At 39.3% G+C, this 16,445-nt stretch overlaps 1 pseudogene; it reads right to left on the bottom strand.

Moving 5' to 3' along the window:
• Nucleotides 1–15,423: 15,423 nt before the first annotated feature.
• LOC115072095 lies at nt 15,424–15,520 on the bottom strand (annotated as a pseudogene).
• Between the last annotated feature and the right edge of the window lie 925 nt (nt 15,521–16,445).

The raw sequence follows: 16,445 nt of genomic DNA, 5'->3' as shown, positions 1-16,445 counted from the left end.
TCAGTGGAGCCAAGGACTATGAACTGAAACCACTCAAACTGTGAGCTAAAATAAATCATTTCTCCTTTTATATTGTTAGCTCAGGTATTTTTGCGACAGCAATGATAAAAAGTGACTGACACATCCTGCAACAAATACTGTATGCTTCTGCAGTTGGATTCTCCCTACTTTGGGTTTTCCTTTTTCTTCTTTTTAAATTCTGCTTTATTTTAGTTTTAGATACCAGATGGAGCTAACTGAATCACTCATAAGTATTGTAGGCCTCCCTTATTTGCAGGGGATGTATTCCAAGTCCTTTAGTGGGTATCTGAAAGCATAGCTAGTACCAAACTCTATATATGTTACATTTTACACTATGTACATATATAGTAAAACTTAATTTGTAAATTAGTAACAGTAAGAAATCAACAGCAGTAATAATCGAATGGAACAATTACAATAACATACTATAGTAAAAGCTATTTGAACGTGGTCTCCCAATAAGTTTCTCTCAAAATATTTTATTGTGCTGTAATCACCTTTCTCCTGATGACATGATATGGCACAATACCTTCAGTAAGGCAGATAACTGAAGCACTGTGATGTACTGCAGTTGACTGTGGTTAACTGAGATGGTAGAACATGACCATGGACAAGGTGGGGATGGGTGCTGGGTTGGTTGCAGACATGCTGTTATCATTGGTCCATGCATATTCCATAAGTTCTAATAAAGCATCTATCCAAAAGAAAAGCTAAGTCTTTGAGAAGAGCCTACCACCTTATTCCACATCAACATTCAAGAAAACTTATTATTGCTTTGTCTTCACCTCCACATTCAAGAAAACTTATTATCGCTTTAAATCATGTACTCAGCCGTCTCTATATTTTCATCTAATTTTACCACAACTATACCCATTTCTTTAAAATACGTAAATATTTTAATTTGGTTACTTCTAACTGCAACCAAAACACTGCAGTGTATGCAATCTTTTGGGGCCTTATCTTTTTAGAATTCATATTGCTAAAATTCTGTGTAAATTTTTTTCAGTCATTTAAACTACTGTGCAATTTCCACAATCCATTCTTCTACTCATCCTTTGATGGACATTTGATTTGAAATAAGTGCACAGAGGTAGCAAATATTTAAAACTTCCCAGTCAAGTTTGGATTCTAGATATGTGTTGATTTTTTTTTCTTATTCACTCTTTGATGCACACTTATTAATATATTAATATAACAACTATTCACTCTGTCAGGAATTTCGTTATAACTGTATATCCTAGATTTTGTCTGGAAGCCCTAGACTGGGAATGGAGCTGTTATAAATATCTCTGCACATGACTCCCACTGAGTATGTCAGGGTTTCTTTTAGGTGTATAGGTAGGTGTGTGAATGTTTGACTTTGCAAGTTAGCACCAAAATGGCTGTTCTCATGAAATGATCTTTTATTTGTTCTTCAATGGCTGTTCTCATGAAACTATCTTTTATTTTGAGAATGCAAAAGGAGGTCAGAGTGCAGGCAGAGCAGGTCATATATGGGTAAATAGATACAGTGCCACAGTTCCATAGTGAATGTCTCTTCTGCTTTTAAAGTAGAGGTTGGAGTACTACTTTTAACTCCAAACCCAGTTAGGAGCCTTCAAGGTATTTTGTAATGCATTCTTTATAGTTGGGAGCAACAGAGGACCTCACTCATGGCCATGGAAGTTAGAAGGGGCTATGGACTTGAGTTTGCTTCTAGCCTGGGTCCACCTAGGGGCAAGGGAATGATCATTAGTATGTCGGTTGTCAGCTAAAACTGATGCCTTTTTGACCATGGACTCCAAAAGTATTCTGGGAGAAGAGATGCTCAGGTATGATTCATAGGTCAGAAATGGCTGTGGAGAAGAGAGAAAGTTGATGGAGAAGCTGACTTGGGTCCTGGCCTGTAGTGTCAGAGTATCTCAGAAGAAAAAGAATGGACGTATTCTGCCACAATCAGAGGAGCGGAGGAGCGGGCATGAGCTATCATTCTTTATGGAGAGAGAGGTCAAGAGGACAGTAGGAGCGCAATCTCCTTCCATGGACATCTCTGAACAGCTCAGGAAAGAAAAAAGTTCATTTTATTCCTCTTCTCTACACGTGCAGTAATGCCAGCTGGGACTCCAGCTTTAATCATCTGAAAGTAGGCCCAGAAAGGGCAATGTCATCACTCTGTCAAGTTGGAACAGTCTGCTTTTTGACCTCTTCTCTCTTTCCCAGCTTCAACAGTGGCTTCAGCCAAATGGCTACTAACAAATAAAGGAAGGGAGCCACAAGAGAAGATCTGCCTCCCTTGTCTATACCTCACCACTGCAGCCTTTCAGTGTAAAAGAGCTAGGCAGGGAAGATTAAATGCTAAGCCAGACTTGGAGTTTTGACTTTTCATGTGCTTCACAAGGCACTCTAATTACTCAGTTATTATTTGGAGTAAGCAATATGTTACCTAACAATGAGACCTGTTCACTTTGCATTCAGGTTTGGAGGAAGATTTTTTTTTCCTAGAAGAAAGTCAAACAAGTCAGTCCTGCTTTGCTCATGTAAGTTAGACTTGTCTGCGTACTCATTGCACAGGCATGGCCTGATTTACATACATTAACCGTATCTATACATTCATCCATATCCAAGAAGCCGTTTTGGCAATTCTAACTAGCCAAGAGTTCAAAAGGTCTCCTTCCCTCCCACCCTGTTGTTCTGTTCTCTCTCTCTCTTCTTTTCTCTCTCCTCTCTCTCTCTCTCCCTCTCTCTCTCTCTCCTTCCAAGTGTCTACTGTAGACCCCACTGCATTTAGTTGATCTTTTCCTCTCAGTCTGTGGATCCTTTTCATCTAAAGCCCAGGGTCTTGACTCTAACTATGTAAGGACATCAGGTGGTAAAGGAAATGAGTAGTGGGACTGGCAGGTGATCGATAAGATCAGAAACACCCAATAAGATGCAATTGTCCTGATGACAAGCAAGTTGTCATGAATAGGGGTATAGAAATGGCAAGCAGACTGAGTAAAAGTCCATAGACACCAAGATTCAGTTTCATCTATTTCAAGCTTTATCTCCAGTGTTGAAGATAAAGTGACTGTACATAACAAATGTATGGAGGCCAAAGTTGTGAGTAAGCCCTAATATACCAGATGGTAGAATCAGGAGTCAAGGTTACAAGCAGATAGATGGAGTGGTTGAAAGAAGCAAGGTAAAATCCTCCAGGATAAATGGAAACATCTGCACTAAATTCAAATAGCTAATGGAACAGGTAGGAGAGACCTAACTTGTTTTCAGAAAGCCCCCGAGGAGTTTCTTGATTGATATGAGTCAGAGATAAAACATGGCTGCCAATGTAGATGTTCAGAACCGAGGCTGTTCACATAGTACTAGAGAAGACCAGAGAACAGAAAACACTGCCAAGCAGGAGAAACTTAAAAAAGCTCAAAAATAATTTGTAAGTGTTCTGTGGAGGCGCTGGCGCCTGTAAGTCCCTTTTGCCTCTGACTTATTCCACCTTGGATTAAATGGGGAGATCCTGTCTGAAATGGGGAAGCAGGCAACAGAATGAGGGTTGTAGCCTATACGGGTACTAGCTGTATATGAAACTAAGTAAATACTATAGCCTGATGGCAGGTCTTGGGGTGGGGTGGTGGTAGAATGAAGGTGAAACAAGACCAAAATTAGTTGGGTACCACTATATTTGAAAGACTGATCTAGAATCTAACATTCAAAGGACACTCACAATCAGTTTCAGTAAGAGCAAACAGCATTTATCAAGCACTAACAATAAAGAATTCCAAAGGTTCCTGTCTCCTGCAATTAAAAGCCAAGGCATTTAAGCCCTTTAGGGTCAGAAGCAGATGAACTGAGAGTTAAGGAGAAGGGTTATAAGACTAGATCAGAAAGTTATTTGCTCTGCCAAATTAAAATACCTAGTTTTTTTTCTCTACACAGCATCTTTTTATCTTAATCATCTTTATATCCCTGTCCCCCCCCGGCACCCTCCAATAGCCCCCCTCCCCACTGGAGCCCATATTCTTGGTCAGTCTTGTTAAGGCCCACTGGGTAAAATACCTAGTTTTAATCTTACATTTAAATGTGTTCTTACCTTAAGGGAGTCTGGATCAATATATAATATCCCCTGGGTGTTTGTTAGAAATGAAAAGTCTCAGGCTCTTTCCCAAACTTACTGAATCAGAATCTGCATTTAGACCAGAGCACCTGGTGGCCTGCAGAGGCATTCAAATTTTAGAAGCACTGTTATATATTAGAGTTGACAAAAATATGCCTTTACCACTGTCTGGGGATATCAATGGCCAGGTATGACATTTCAAATATGGGACACAAGACAAATCTGAGCACATCTACAGAGACAACAAGACAGGATCTTTGGCATAAAGACTGTTCCATCTGTGGTTATGGAAAAACCAGCAAGTGCTATCTAAGAGATTCTGTGGTGAATCAGAAAGTTGAGTTTAGCCTGAATTAAAGAGAATTTGCACCTCAAATATGTGGTTATGTTTGAGGAGACAGGGTAGTGAGTTTAATCCTTAGAACCAAAAATCATAGAGTTTAATTAATGCCTTGGAATCGGTTCATTATTAGGAATAAAATAGTTAGGATGGTGTCTTAGTCCATTTGGGGCTTCTATAACAAAGTACCTAAGGCTGGATAATATACAAAAAGCAGAGATTTATTTTCTACAGTTCTGAAGGTTAGGCATCAAGGACTGGAGGTTCTTCTCATTGTTCCAGTACATGACAGAAAGCATCACTGGGTGAGAGATCACATAAGAGAGAGACAGAGTGGGTGAACTCATAATCTTTTTATACGGAACCCACTCCTAGATAACTAATCCATTCCCGCAATAACAACATTAATTCATTCTTGAGGGTGTAGCCCTCATGACTTATCAGTGCTTGAAGGTCCTTTTACCTCTCAGCACTGTCACACTGGGAGTACTTTCCAACATGTGAACTTTGGGGGACATGTACAAACCATAGAAGATTAGGTTACAATGAACACATCACCATTTCTAACCTTTAGGTGTTCCCTAGTTTGAAATACACTATCCTGTGCTCTGCACCGGTGGCATTTGCTAATGTTTTAGAAGAGGTGGCGTAGAGGTCTGTTTCAGAGGTAATATAGCAGGTACCTGGCATGTGGCCTGCAACAGAGCTATGACAAAGGGAATTTTAGGTTTTAGAATGAAATGCCTTGAAAACATTCTGTTTGCAGGGCTGAGGTGTTAAATTGTCCTTTGTGTGTGAGAAAGAAACTTCCTAAGAAATGGAGACAACATCAGGCTTAAAATGCAGGATAGTCTGGCCTTGAGTGAATTAGAAAATTCACAATTTTAGTTTTCATCTCGCCACCAGAAACGATGAAATGGTCTTTGATTTGTTCCAGTTTCAAGACCAAATTCAAACATTTTAGCTAATAAGGACGCTGAAGACCATTTCTCCAGGAGGAACATTCTGTCACTGATAATCTGAGAAAGAGCTTTCTTTTGGCCGTTGCTGAATGAATTCATCCTCTCAACTATCCATGGTTTGACAATGTAAACAGGAACAAATGATTTGGCATACCAAGCCCAAGTTCATAAAACATAAATGAAAACTCCCTAGCAAAAAGAAAGCAGATTTTCACCTTTAAAGCGAGGCAATTTACCCATAAGCAGAGCTCTGAGTGGTTATGTCCTTTGCTTTATGGGGCCACTTATATGACTGACAGACCTGGCTCACAACAATGAATGTTTGGAAACAAGGTCAGGATGTGAGAGGAGAGAGTGGCAAGAGCCACAGAAGGCACAGGCTTCCATTCTACATCCGTCTCCAAATTCCCTTCTGCATTGTGTTCCATTCAGCCAGTACCAACTGACAGGTGTTAGCCACCATCTTCATCCCTTTCTACAAGAGAATCACATTCATTGGCAATGTTTTCCTTGGCTCTACTCAGAGAAGAAACTTACCCGTAAAACCTTGGTATTCTAGGGATCAGAAAAGGCCCAGCTTGCTCCAAGACAGAGCATATCTCAGGCCTTCTTTATCTACTAGTTCAGCCAAATAAAGCAATGTTTGCTTAGAATCAAGCATGGCTTGGTGCTAGGGAATGCTAAAATCAAATGTGCAAGGTCACATCCTGCCTTCAAGAAGGTCAGTGTTTTGTTCGGCAAGGAAGGGATAAGATATACTATCATGAAAAATCAGCAACAGCAAAGCAGCATATAATGAATGCCAGGAGAGTTGTAAAACTGAAAAGTTACTGCGAGTATGTTGCATTCAAGTGAAGTCCACTAAATGGAAATGGAGTTTGAGGGGAAGCAAGAGACCTGTGAGCCTGAGGTCATGTGCAGTGAGATTGAACTATGTGTGGCCAGCTTTATAGTGTTAAGAGTGGACAGAGAAGACAGCACATTGTTGGTGTGGCTGTTGAACTGAGAAGGAAGGAGAGCAACCTAGTCACAGTAGGGATAATGGCCGAAATACTAGAGGCTTCTACTTCGTGCAGGACTCTTGAATTGGCAAGACCTGGAATAAACACTTGTAAAGGAAGTGCAGAACCATTACGAGGAATGGCAGGACCCTTCCGGCACCGAAACTTAATTGCATGGTGTGTGTGGTTATCCTCCCATCTTTGCTTTATGCCTTGTTGGATGGCCTTTGTGTTATTCTAAGCCTTCAGAAGTATTTACTTCCATAGGGAAACAAGTCAATATCTTCAAAATCAAATCTATGTGCACAAATAGCAGGGCGTGGAATGACCTTCACAGAGAATAAAACATGCAAAGCAGTTCTGACTCTATATCACAGTTGCTGATGTCCCAACAATTATGAACTTCACAGAGCTTGTCCCCACTTGGCACCTTGCCCTGCTTTTCTCAGGGACCCTTCAGGCCAATGCTGCTTTCCACTGATAGATTTCCTCTCAGCATCTGCAGCCTGGACACTCGGTGATAGGCATGCCTCTGTAAACTGAAAGAATTGACGTCATGGGAACTTTCCCCACTGCAACACTTTCCCACCTAGTGACTTAAGTGCATGGCACCCACTCCCTCCTCTATCTCTCCAATCTTAGAAGACAGGTCAACCTTCTTGCTAAATCCAGTTTCTTCTGCCCAGCTTTCTGGGTCATCCTTTTCTTTCCTCTGTTATTAGATGCTTCCTATTCACTTTCTTTTAGACCTGTTAGATGTGATAAATATCCCTCTAACATAAAGCATCCAAATTGAAAATAAAACAAACATACAAACACACATGTGCACAACTACCCTGAACTTTTTCCAATCACTGTTCCTTGCTCTTCTTCCCTTCACAGCCACAGCTCTACAGAGGGTATTTTCTATGCTGGTTATTTCCACTTCCTCAATTCCAATTAGTCCTCAACAATGGCTGATGGTTCCACTATCGGAATAATCTATCTTTAAGATCACAATGAGCTCCTCATTTCCAAACCCAAGCAAGATCTCTCCATTCTTTTGTCTCTGTTCCCTGATTTTCCTCTTGCTTCACTATCTCATTACTAACTCCATTGGAGAACCAATTATTTCCTGATTTCAAATGCTTCTATAACATCCTATGCTGAACTAGGGTTCCCTTGTCTCTTTGGATATTTCTAAACACTATTAAAAAGTATCAGTTTATGTGTTTGTTTCCACTACTAAGCAAAATGGACCTAGATAGAAATGGCTGTGTTGGTTCACATTCCCAGTACTTCTTGCAGAGTACAGTGCCTACGGGCACGCAATTAATTTATTCAACTGCCGTGGAACAAGTGTAAAAGAGAAACTAGACTGATTATCAACAATAGTATGTTCAGGATTTTATTTGTAAACACACATGTTCTTTTTCTCAGAGGGCCATGATCTAGAGGTGTGGCCAGATTTTCAAACTGCCCTAGGTTTAGCAAAGCTGGCATTAGAACTCTACATTCAGAGGAGTGCATTCAAATACTACTTATCAAGGTCTTCTCTAGTGTACTTTTTACAACCATTCAGTTCACCATACTGTTGAGGTCTTCTACTGAACTGGCCTTATGCTTGTTTATGAATGTGTAGGTTCTCACTGAACAGAATGTGATATTCAATTATGCAACCATTTCAACTCCTAGGCAGTTTTTTTACTACCATGAAATCCCTTGACTGGGGGAGGGAGGATACTGTATTTATAATTTTTTATCTTGTTATATATTTATAGCAATAGTTGTCATCATATAAGCCAAAGTTATACCCATTTCTTCTAGGCTTTTATAAACAACTCTGGTATTCTGGAATCCTGTAAGGCTGTATGCAATAACTAGCATAGGAGAGTTGCTATGTTACCAACATATGGAATCCATACTCCAGCATCCCTTACATTGTTATGACTTCAGCCTGTCCACACTATCCCAGCATTTCAAACTGAATTCCTTTCCTTCCATAAGTTTATGTTTGTTTCTACTTTGTGGTTATAACGATGGGCTCTGTTTCTTATCTGGAAGATTTGTTCTGTAAGGATATAGTCCCTGGTAATGGTCTTGGGATTTGCTTCTATTCTTTTTAAATTCTTTATTTAGCTTTCTTTTTTATTTTTATTTTTTAAAATTGTGATTGATTATTTGAAAATTTCATGCAATATATTTTGGTCATATTTAAAAGCCTCCCTATCTCTTCCCCCACCCTACTACCACCCCCGAGTTCATGTCCTCTATTATTCTTTTTTGTCTTTTTTTTTTTGAGACAGGTTCTCACTATATAATACCAGCTGGCCTGAAACTCGCTATATAGACCACTTAGACTGGCCTCAGTCTCACAGTGATCTGCATGCCTCTGCCACTCAAGTACTGTGATTAAAGGCATGTGCTATCATGTATGACCAGCTCATTATTATTATTTTTAAAGGTCTATCGAGTCTAATTTTTGTTCCTTAAATGCTCCTGTGTATGGGACCATCCCCTGGAGCCTAGTCCACCTATTCATCATCACACCCTTAAAGAAAACTGACTCCCCTTCTCCCAGGAGCTATCAGTTGTCAATAGTTCCTCAGCTTTCTCCCTTATCTTATGCACTTGCCCTGGCACCTGCACCAGTGACTGTATTCTAGTCTTTTACAAAAGAATTATATACCAACTGTCACAGAGAACTCCTACCTTCCTCTCCCATGTGTTAACAAAAGCTTTCTCATAACTCTCTGCATTCATTATCCCCTGTGAGAAACTCAGCCTCAAGAAAGACCATAAGTTTGTGGTTTATCTTAAATAGCGATCTATGCCTAGTAGGTCCAGATTGTAAGGAACAGGCCATTTTAAACCAATGAACAAGAACACCAGTTCAATGAACATACTGCTGTCTCTGCATTCTTAACAATAGTTGAGGGTTCCCTGATGTTTGAACCCTTTGGACTATTATTCCCTTTCAGTTGGTGCCAGGCCCTTTAGAAGCAACTCTACAAACCTAGTGACCTCCTTGTCTCATAAGCAAAGGACTAAGGCTAAGGCTTTTCGTAGTGCTCACAATACCAAGGTCACTTGCACATCCACTGTTGAGTACAGAGGTCAGAAAACTTGCTCTGTAAAGGGATAGATAACAAGACCATTAATAGTTTCTGTCTGCAGACCATAAGTCCCTTCATGACTACCCCATGTTGCCATTGTAACAAAAAGCAAATAATACATGAAAAAATAAGTTTGGCCTTGTTTCAATAAAACTTTATTTATAAGAGCAAGTCAGGAACCTGATTTCAACTAGGGACTAAAGTTGCTCTATCCTTGATCTAGCCCTACTTGCCACCAGTTGGAACTATTTATCTGGCTCTTCATTCGGTACACCTGATTGATAGAAATGCCTTGGAGCCCTTTGTGGGATGTCCCTTTTGTTTGTAAAGCTTGCACAGTCAGATCATTAACAATGACACCCATGGTAGGATTAAGACACAGAGTATGCAAGAAGACAATTAAGGTCAACGAGTACCATGACCCCATGCATCAACTGATGATTCATTTTGTGTGCCAATAGATATGCTTCTACTCTTAATCATGATTTGCCAAGGGCATTCTCTCAGAAGGCAAATTTTTATGGGGACTAGGGTATTACAACTTGCCTACATAGTTGTTGTTCTGAATTCTACAGTGATGTGTCTTCAGTTCCAGATGGTCACCATATGTCCTAGTACATATGTGCTAATAACCTATGTTGGAAGAAGAAAAGGCTCCCATACTCACTCAGTTTCCTGTTTGTATCTCTGGTCTACCTTAGTGCCACAGATCGTCAGATTTCTATGGTTTCTGTAGCACATTGCTGAGACCCGTTCAGAGCATAAGGAAGAGAGGTTATAGACAGAAGTGAAGATACAGCACATATTTTGGAGCCAGAGAAACCTAGGCCAAAGCTTCAACTCAGCAGCTAATTTTATATTCTCCAACTGAAACACAAGAATAATAATGCTGGTACTACTTAAAGGACAGGTGGGAGAATGATGAGGCATACAAGGTATGAGGGTACTTCGTAAAGAGAACTTGTTTGTTTTTGTTTCTTCATCAAGTGGTGACAGGTCTAGACTCTCCCTGCTTCCAATTGCCATTGTTCAAAAATGTTTCCTAACTGTCACAGTGCAGTTGGGAAAGATGCCTCTAGCTGAGACATGACCAGTCTCTGCCAAATGGCCTCAACACAAACTTTAGATTTCCTTTAGGATGATGGCAAAATGGAACCTTGCCTCCATCGGTAGCACTTGGCCATATTTGTGTTTAAATGTCTTCAAAAACACTAAGTCATTTCTTTTTATAATATCCCTTTAAAGAAAGAAGAAAGGGTGTGATTGCATCCATTTTTTAGGTAAGAAAACTGAGGGAAAGAGACACTAAATAAGTAATCAAAAATCATCCAGTTCTTTACTAAGGAACTAAAATCTTGATTTCTTGAATCTAACCTAGGCATTCCAGAAATTTACAAACATTTCCACTCACAGAGAGAAAGACCTCATAAGATGTTTCCCAGTTTTACTTTTCATTTAAATGTACTTGGAGTGCCTGTAGGGATGGTTCAGTGGTTAAGCATACATACTGTTCTTGCAGAGGACCTGAGTTCAGTTCCCTACTCACAGCCACCTGTAACTCTGGCTTCAAGGGGATCCAATACTTCCATGGGCACCTGCATTAGTGTGTGCATGCATGTGCGTGTGTGTGTGTGTGTGTGTGTGTGTGTGCGTGCACACACATACATACACACACACCTCACAAACGTGCACACATATGGTCACACATAATTAAAAATGCAGAGAATAAGTGTCTGTGAGGCATTTAACCCTAAGTGAAACATCTTCACTGTAACCTCTACACTTAGTATAAATGGATCGCTTAAATCTTACCAGAGAAGTTTCTTTATGCAGCAGGTGGTGATTAATGCAGAGACCCACAATTAGCCAATGTGCAGAGAACAAGAGGCCACAGAGTGCTTAGAGAGCTATTTCAAACCTCTGCCTCCAAAGGCTCAGGAATCATTTCAGAAGAGGAAATGGAAAGATTGTAAGAGTCAGAGGTGGTGGATGACCACAAAGAAACAGAATCGTCCAGAGAGCTGGTTATTTGCTCATATGAAGACACAACAATGGTGACAGCATGCCCAAGCCCTATGCAAACTCAAATCAGACAAAATCCCAGTGTAGGCATGGGAAAGTGGATAGGAAATCCCAACCCAGTCTAAGGAACTTTTGGCAACTGATGGCTGCTGGGAAGAGAAAAGCCAGGATTAGAACTCTTGGTGGACCCAGTGAATGGACCCACACTAAAGGACATTTAGGGAAACAAATCAGACTCTATAGGTAGCATAATATACACACACACACACACACACACACACACACACACACACACACACATGAGAGTGGCAAGGGAGATGTGCAGAGAGGGGAGTGGATCTAAATTCTAAATGCCATTGAACTATATTGTATGAAAACTGCAAAAATTCATTAAAAATTCAAAATAAATATTTATAAAAAGCTTGGAACACAATTCTGAATAGTCCATCTGGCCTTTCCTGTGGCATTTGGTACATAGCTTATGGTCCCATCATATCTAGCATGTTGGCTTTCTGTTGCTGTACCTGAGGTAAATCTAAAAATTATTTTGGGTTTTAGTTTTGGAAGGTACAATCTATGATCCATTGGGCTTGCTGCCTTAGGGCCTGTAGCAAGGAAGCACACCAAGGTGGGCGTTTGGGTGTGTCACAAGCCAATGCTGCTATCTCATGGGGGCATGGAACTTAAGAAGAGAGGAAAAGACTAAGATCTCACAATCTCTTTCAAAGGTACATGCCCAATGATCTCTACCCTCTAAGTAGATCACATCTGTTAAAGTTTTTACCACCTCCTAAAAGCACTACTTAGGGACCAAGCCTTTAAGAAAAGGACCTTTGGAGGATACTTACAATCCATCCTTTAACACATGAGCCTATAGGAGAAACTTAAGATCCAAACTCTAACACATAGAAACTAAATCTAACCCAGAGGAGGCTAATAATGTTTCTGAGAGTGGAGAAGGGAGCATATTCGCTCTTACCACTAGTATAAATTCCCCAAAGAAAAACGCAGGTAATTCAGAACTTTTCTGAATAGATAAAAGGGTGAAAGCAAAATCCTAGTTCAGTTCTGTGTTTTTCCAAGCATCTTATTTTTGTGTGTGTGTCTAAGGGCTGGGACAATGTCCACTGGATTATAGTAAGTACCTTGTCAGTAGGTCTCCACCTCTCACAAGGTTTTATGACGATGCAAAGTCTCTGTGATTCCAAACTAAAGTTGCATTAATTTGACCTAAAAAACCCCATATATTCTGAAGCTGGAGACACGTCTTAGTGGTTAGGAACACTTCTTGCTGTTCCTTCAGAAGACCTAGGATTGATCCCCAGCACTCACATGGTGGCTAACAACTGTCTGTAACTCCAGTTCCAGAATTCCAGGAACTACAGCAAACTCTTCTGGCTTCTGCTAGACATTGTACGAATGTAGTACACTCACATGCAGGCAAAACACTCATACATATGAAATAAAAAAATTAAAAAAAATTTAAAACATGTATTGTTTCCTGCCTATTGGCAAACCATGTATTATGATAAGGTGCCAACAGCTTTCTAAGTGAACTGAGATCTGCACAGCCCACTGATATTAACTAGCATGCGTGGAGTATAGGTTACTTTATGTCCCACTTTAACCACTTAGAAATGAGTCTCTTACATAGAACATCACTGGAGTAGGGCATAGACAATAGAAACTAATCTACTGTACACATAGTTTATATGCCAGCTCCTATTATGTAATGTTTACTAACATTATTTTGTATTCAATTTAGGGGCAGAAAATCAATTCATGTGGCTGAAACGAAAACCATTATAGAACACATAAATGAAGAGACTCCTCCTCATCCTTTCTCCTACTATCCCAATAGGGAACAATTGTTATTACCACATTTCATCAAATCTAAAGTGTCATCAATTTTGAAATGTATCATTTAAAAAATAATTTATTAAGAATTTCATATGTGCATATAAGGTGTTTTGATCAAATCCATGCCCAATCCTTCCCCTCCAACTCCTCAAATCATTCCTTCCCATAACTTTTTTCTGATAACTTCATGTACTCTTTCTTCTTTTTTTTATGGGGCTTTTTACTACTCTCACATTCCCCCCTCTGAAGAGGTAACCCTAACATATTTTAGGGATTAGATAAGAGCTCCCAAATACTTTCAACAATTTTGTCCTTTGGAACAGAGTATGTTGCTAAGAGTATGTTGCTAAGGACATTTTGACTTTTAGCCAAGAAACTGGCTACTTTTCTTTGGGGTCTTTTTTCACTAACTGCCTAGCCAATTCCTACCTCCTATTCTTATCACACTATCCTCTGAAGAGGTTACCCAACTTGCACATAGGGAATCAGGACGTAGACCACTCTGGCTTCTTCCATGCTGAACAGGGATGCAGGGTGAGGCAATTGGGGTACTCCTTTTGTGGGTCTATCTAAAAGACTCCCAAATTGCATAACTCTTATCTGTGGGGGGAAAAGAAAGTCCTTGCCTGGTAAATAGGAGATGTGAAGGAGAAGTAAAGGCAAGAGTAGTTAGCATTACAAGTTCAGGATAGAGAACCAGAAAAAAGTCAGAACAGGGCAAATCTCAAATGTTCATGCGAGAGTCCATTGGAATTTCTTGACGAGAGCTTCCAAAAGCATCCCTCTATTGGGTTCCTCCTCATTTTTCTTTTGTCTGCCAAGGTTGGACTCAAGAGTGATGGACTCAGGATTTGCTTTCAGGCACTTTGATAGCTGTTGGAGTGAAAACAAATTTAGCCATCATTTTAGAACAATAGTGGGTTGTCTCTCTTAGCAACAGGTAGGCATTACAATATTGCTGACCAAGATTTGAAGTCTTACATCTGAGCAGCACTTTCTGATTAGGAACAAAATCATCAATGAGAAATAATTGTCTAAATAACTTTTTATATGGACTTAAGCCTAATGTCTTGGAAGTGTAATCCCTTGAATTCTTAAAGAACATACTGATCACTTTAATCTTTGGTTATATTTTCATTTTAGGTGTTTAAGACCACACTGTTGGCCCAAATAAAACAATTTATTTTTATACTTAAGGCCATTTGAGGATCTGTTCCTTGGGGGTCACATGGGCTTGGGAGGAGCCCCTGGCTCCTTTCTTTTACCAATTCTATCTATGTGAAGATAAGTCAAAGGTCCTGTTTGACCATAACTGGTTTCACTTGGAAGCATGGAGGATGAAATGTATTATTGTTTTATGTGTCACTAAGAAAAAAATAATATGGATAATTATATTTCTGAAGTGCCATACAGTGGAAGAGATTCCTATTCCACAGCTGTTAAAATGTGAAAAATGCATATCATAGAACCTTTCCCTAAATTTTTTACACATATAAGTAAATATGGGTATAGATGTCAATTTTGCCCCCTAAAAATAGCAAAAAGAATATAATTGTATGCTTTTTGCATTTTTCATTTTAATGTATCTTACAGATATGACCATATCAGTAGATGAAGTTCTCCCTCATTCGTTTTTAAAAATACTTCATTTATTATATTTTAATTTTATTTTATGTGTATGCGTATATTGTCTGCTTGTAATTAAGTGCACCCATGTCATGCAATGCCCGTGGAGGACAGAAGAGGCTGTCTTATCTCCTGGAACTGGAGTTATGGACAGTTGTTAGTTGCCATGTGGGTGCTGGGATTCAAACCCAGGTTATCTGCAAGAACAGTGCTTAATCTCTGAACTGTCTCTCCAGCCCCTCCTTCATTCATTTTTACAGAGATCAAAAAGATACACTATTATTGATTTAGCCATTCTTCTATGGTTGAAAGTTTGGGTTATTCTCAGTCTTATGATATTTCAAATCCTGCTGCAATGAAGGGAACATCATGTGTACATCAAGTTAGAAAAAGGAAAGTATTTCTTTTATTACCCTGTAGCTGGTGGGTAAAAGGGTCACCCATGATGGGCAGGCAGCCCCAGTTATGCATGAACAATGTGCTATGGTGCTGCAGCTAAAGGGAAGTATTTCTATAGATTTTTTAAAATCCTAAAATTAAATAGCTAGGCATAAAATGATGGACACTTGTAAATTTGATGAAAACTGACAAATGGTCTACCCTAAGGAGTCATACAAAATTTACCCTCTTACAATTAAGGTATAAGTTTGCTTATTTCTAGTGGTTTGACCAATAGATTGTGAATAGCAAAACAGATGGCATGTTGGCATATTTTAGTTTACACTGCTCATATTATGAATGTAGTTAGCATCTTTTTCAGAGCTTTTAGAGCCTTTTATATGTTGTTTTATTATTTTTATTTTATGCTACGAGTATGCTGACTGCATGTATGTAAGTGCATCTGTGTCATGCAGTACCCACGGAGGTCCGAAGACGGTGTCCGACTCCTCTGGAACTAGAGTTTTAGATGGTTCTTAGCCACCATGTGGGTGCTGGTAATCGAACCTGCGTCTTCTGCGAGAGTAGCCAGTGCTCTTAACCATTGAGCCATCTCTCAAGCCCTTTATATTTCTTTGTTATAAATTATCATTTCATAGCCTTTGTCTATTTTTGTATTAGGTTGTGTGGTTCTTCCTGCTGATTTTTCCAGAGATAGTTTCTGTTTGTAGTGTGAGAGGCAATTTTTCTTCTAGTTAACCATTCTTTTACTTGTTTTTGTTTTGTATTGTTTATTGTATTTTTTCATGTAAAAAGTCTACTCTGATTTTCATGTAGTTAAATTTATCAAGCTTACCAAGTTATACAAGAATTTTTCCAGGTTCATCTCCTGTTAGAGAATTGATCCTGTTAACATCTTGCCCTTGGATATCTTTGTATCCAGAACTGTGAGAAATGAGTTTCTGTTATTTTAACCACTTAATCCATGATATTTTGTTATAAGAGCTAGAGCTAACATAGATAGCTACCTGCATTTTGAAATTAAATTATCATTTT

This window comes from Nannospalax galili, unplaced genomic scaffold, assembly GCF_000622305.1.
Source record: "Nannospalax galili isolate Female #2095 unplaced genomic scaffold, S.galili_v1.0 scaffold270, whole genome shotgun sequence".
NCBI classification, from domain to species: Eukaryota; Metazoa; Chordata; class Mammalia; order Rodentia; family Spalacidae; genus Nannospalax; species Nannospalax galili.
Note: the sequence above shows the minus strand (reverse complement) of the source record. Positions and strands in the feature narration are given on the sequence as shown.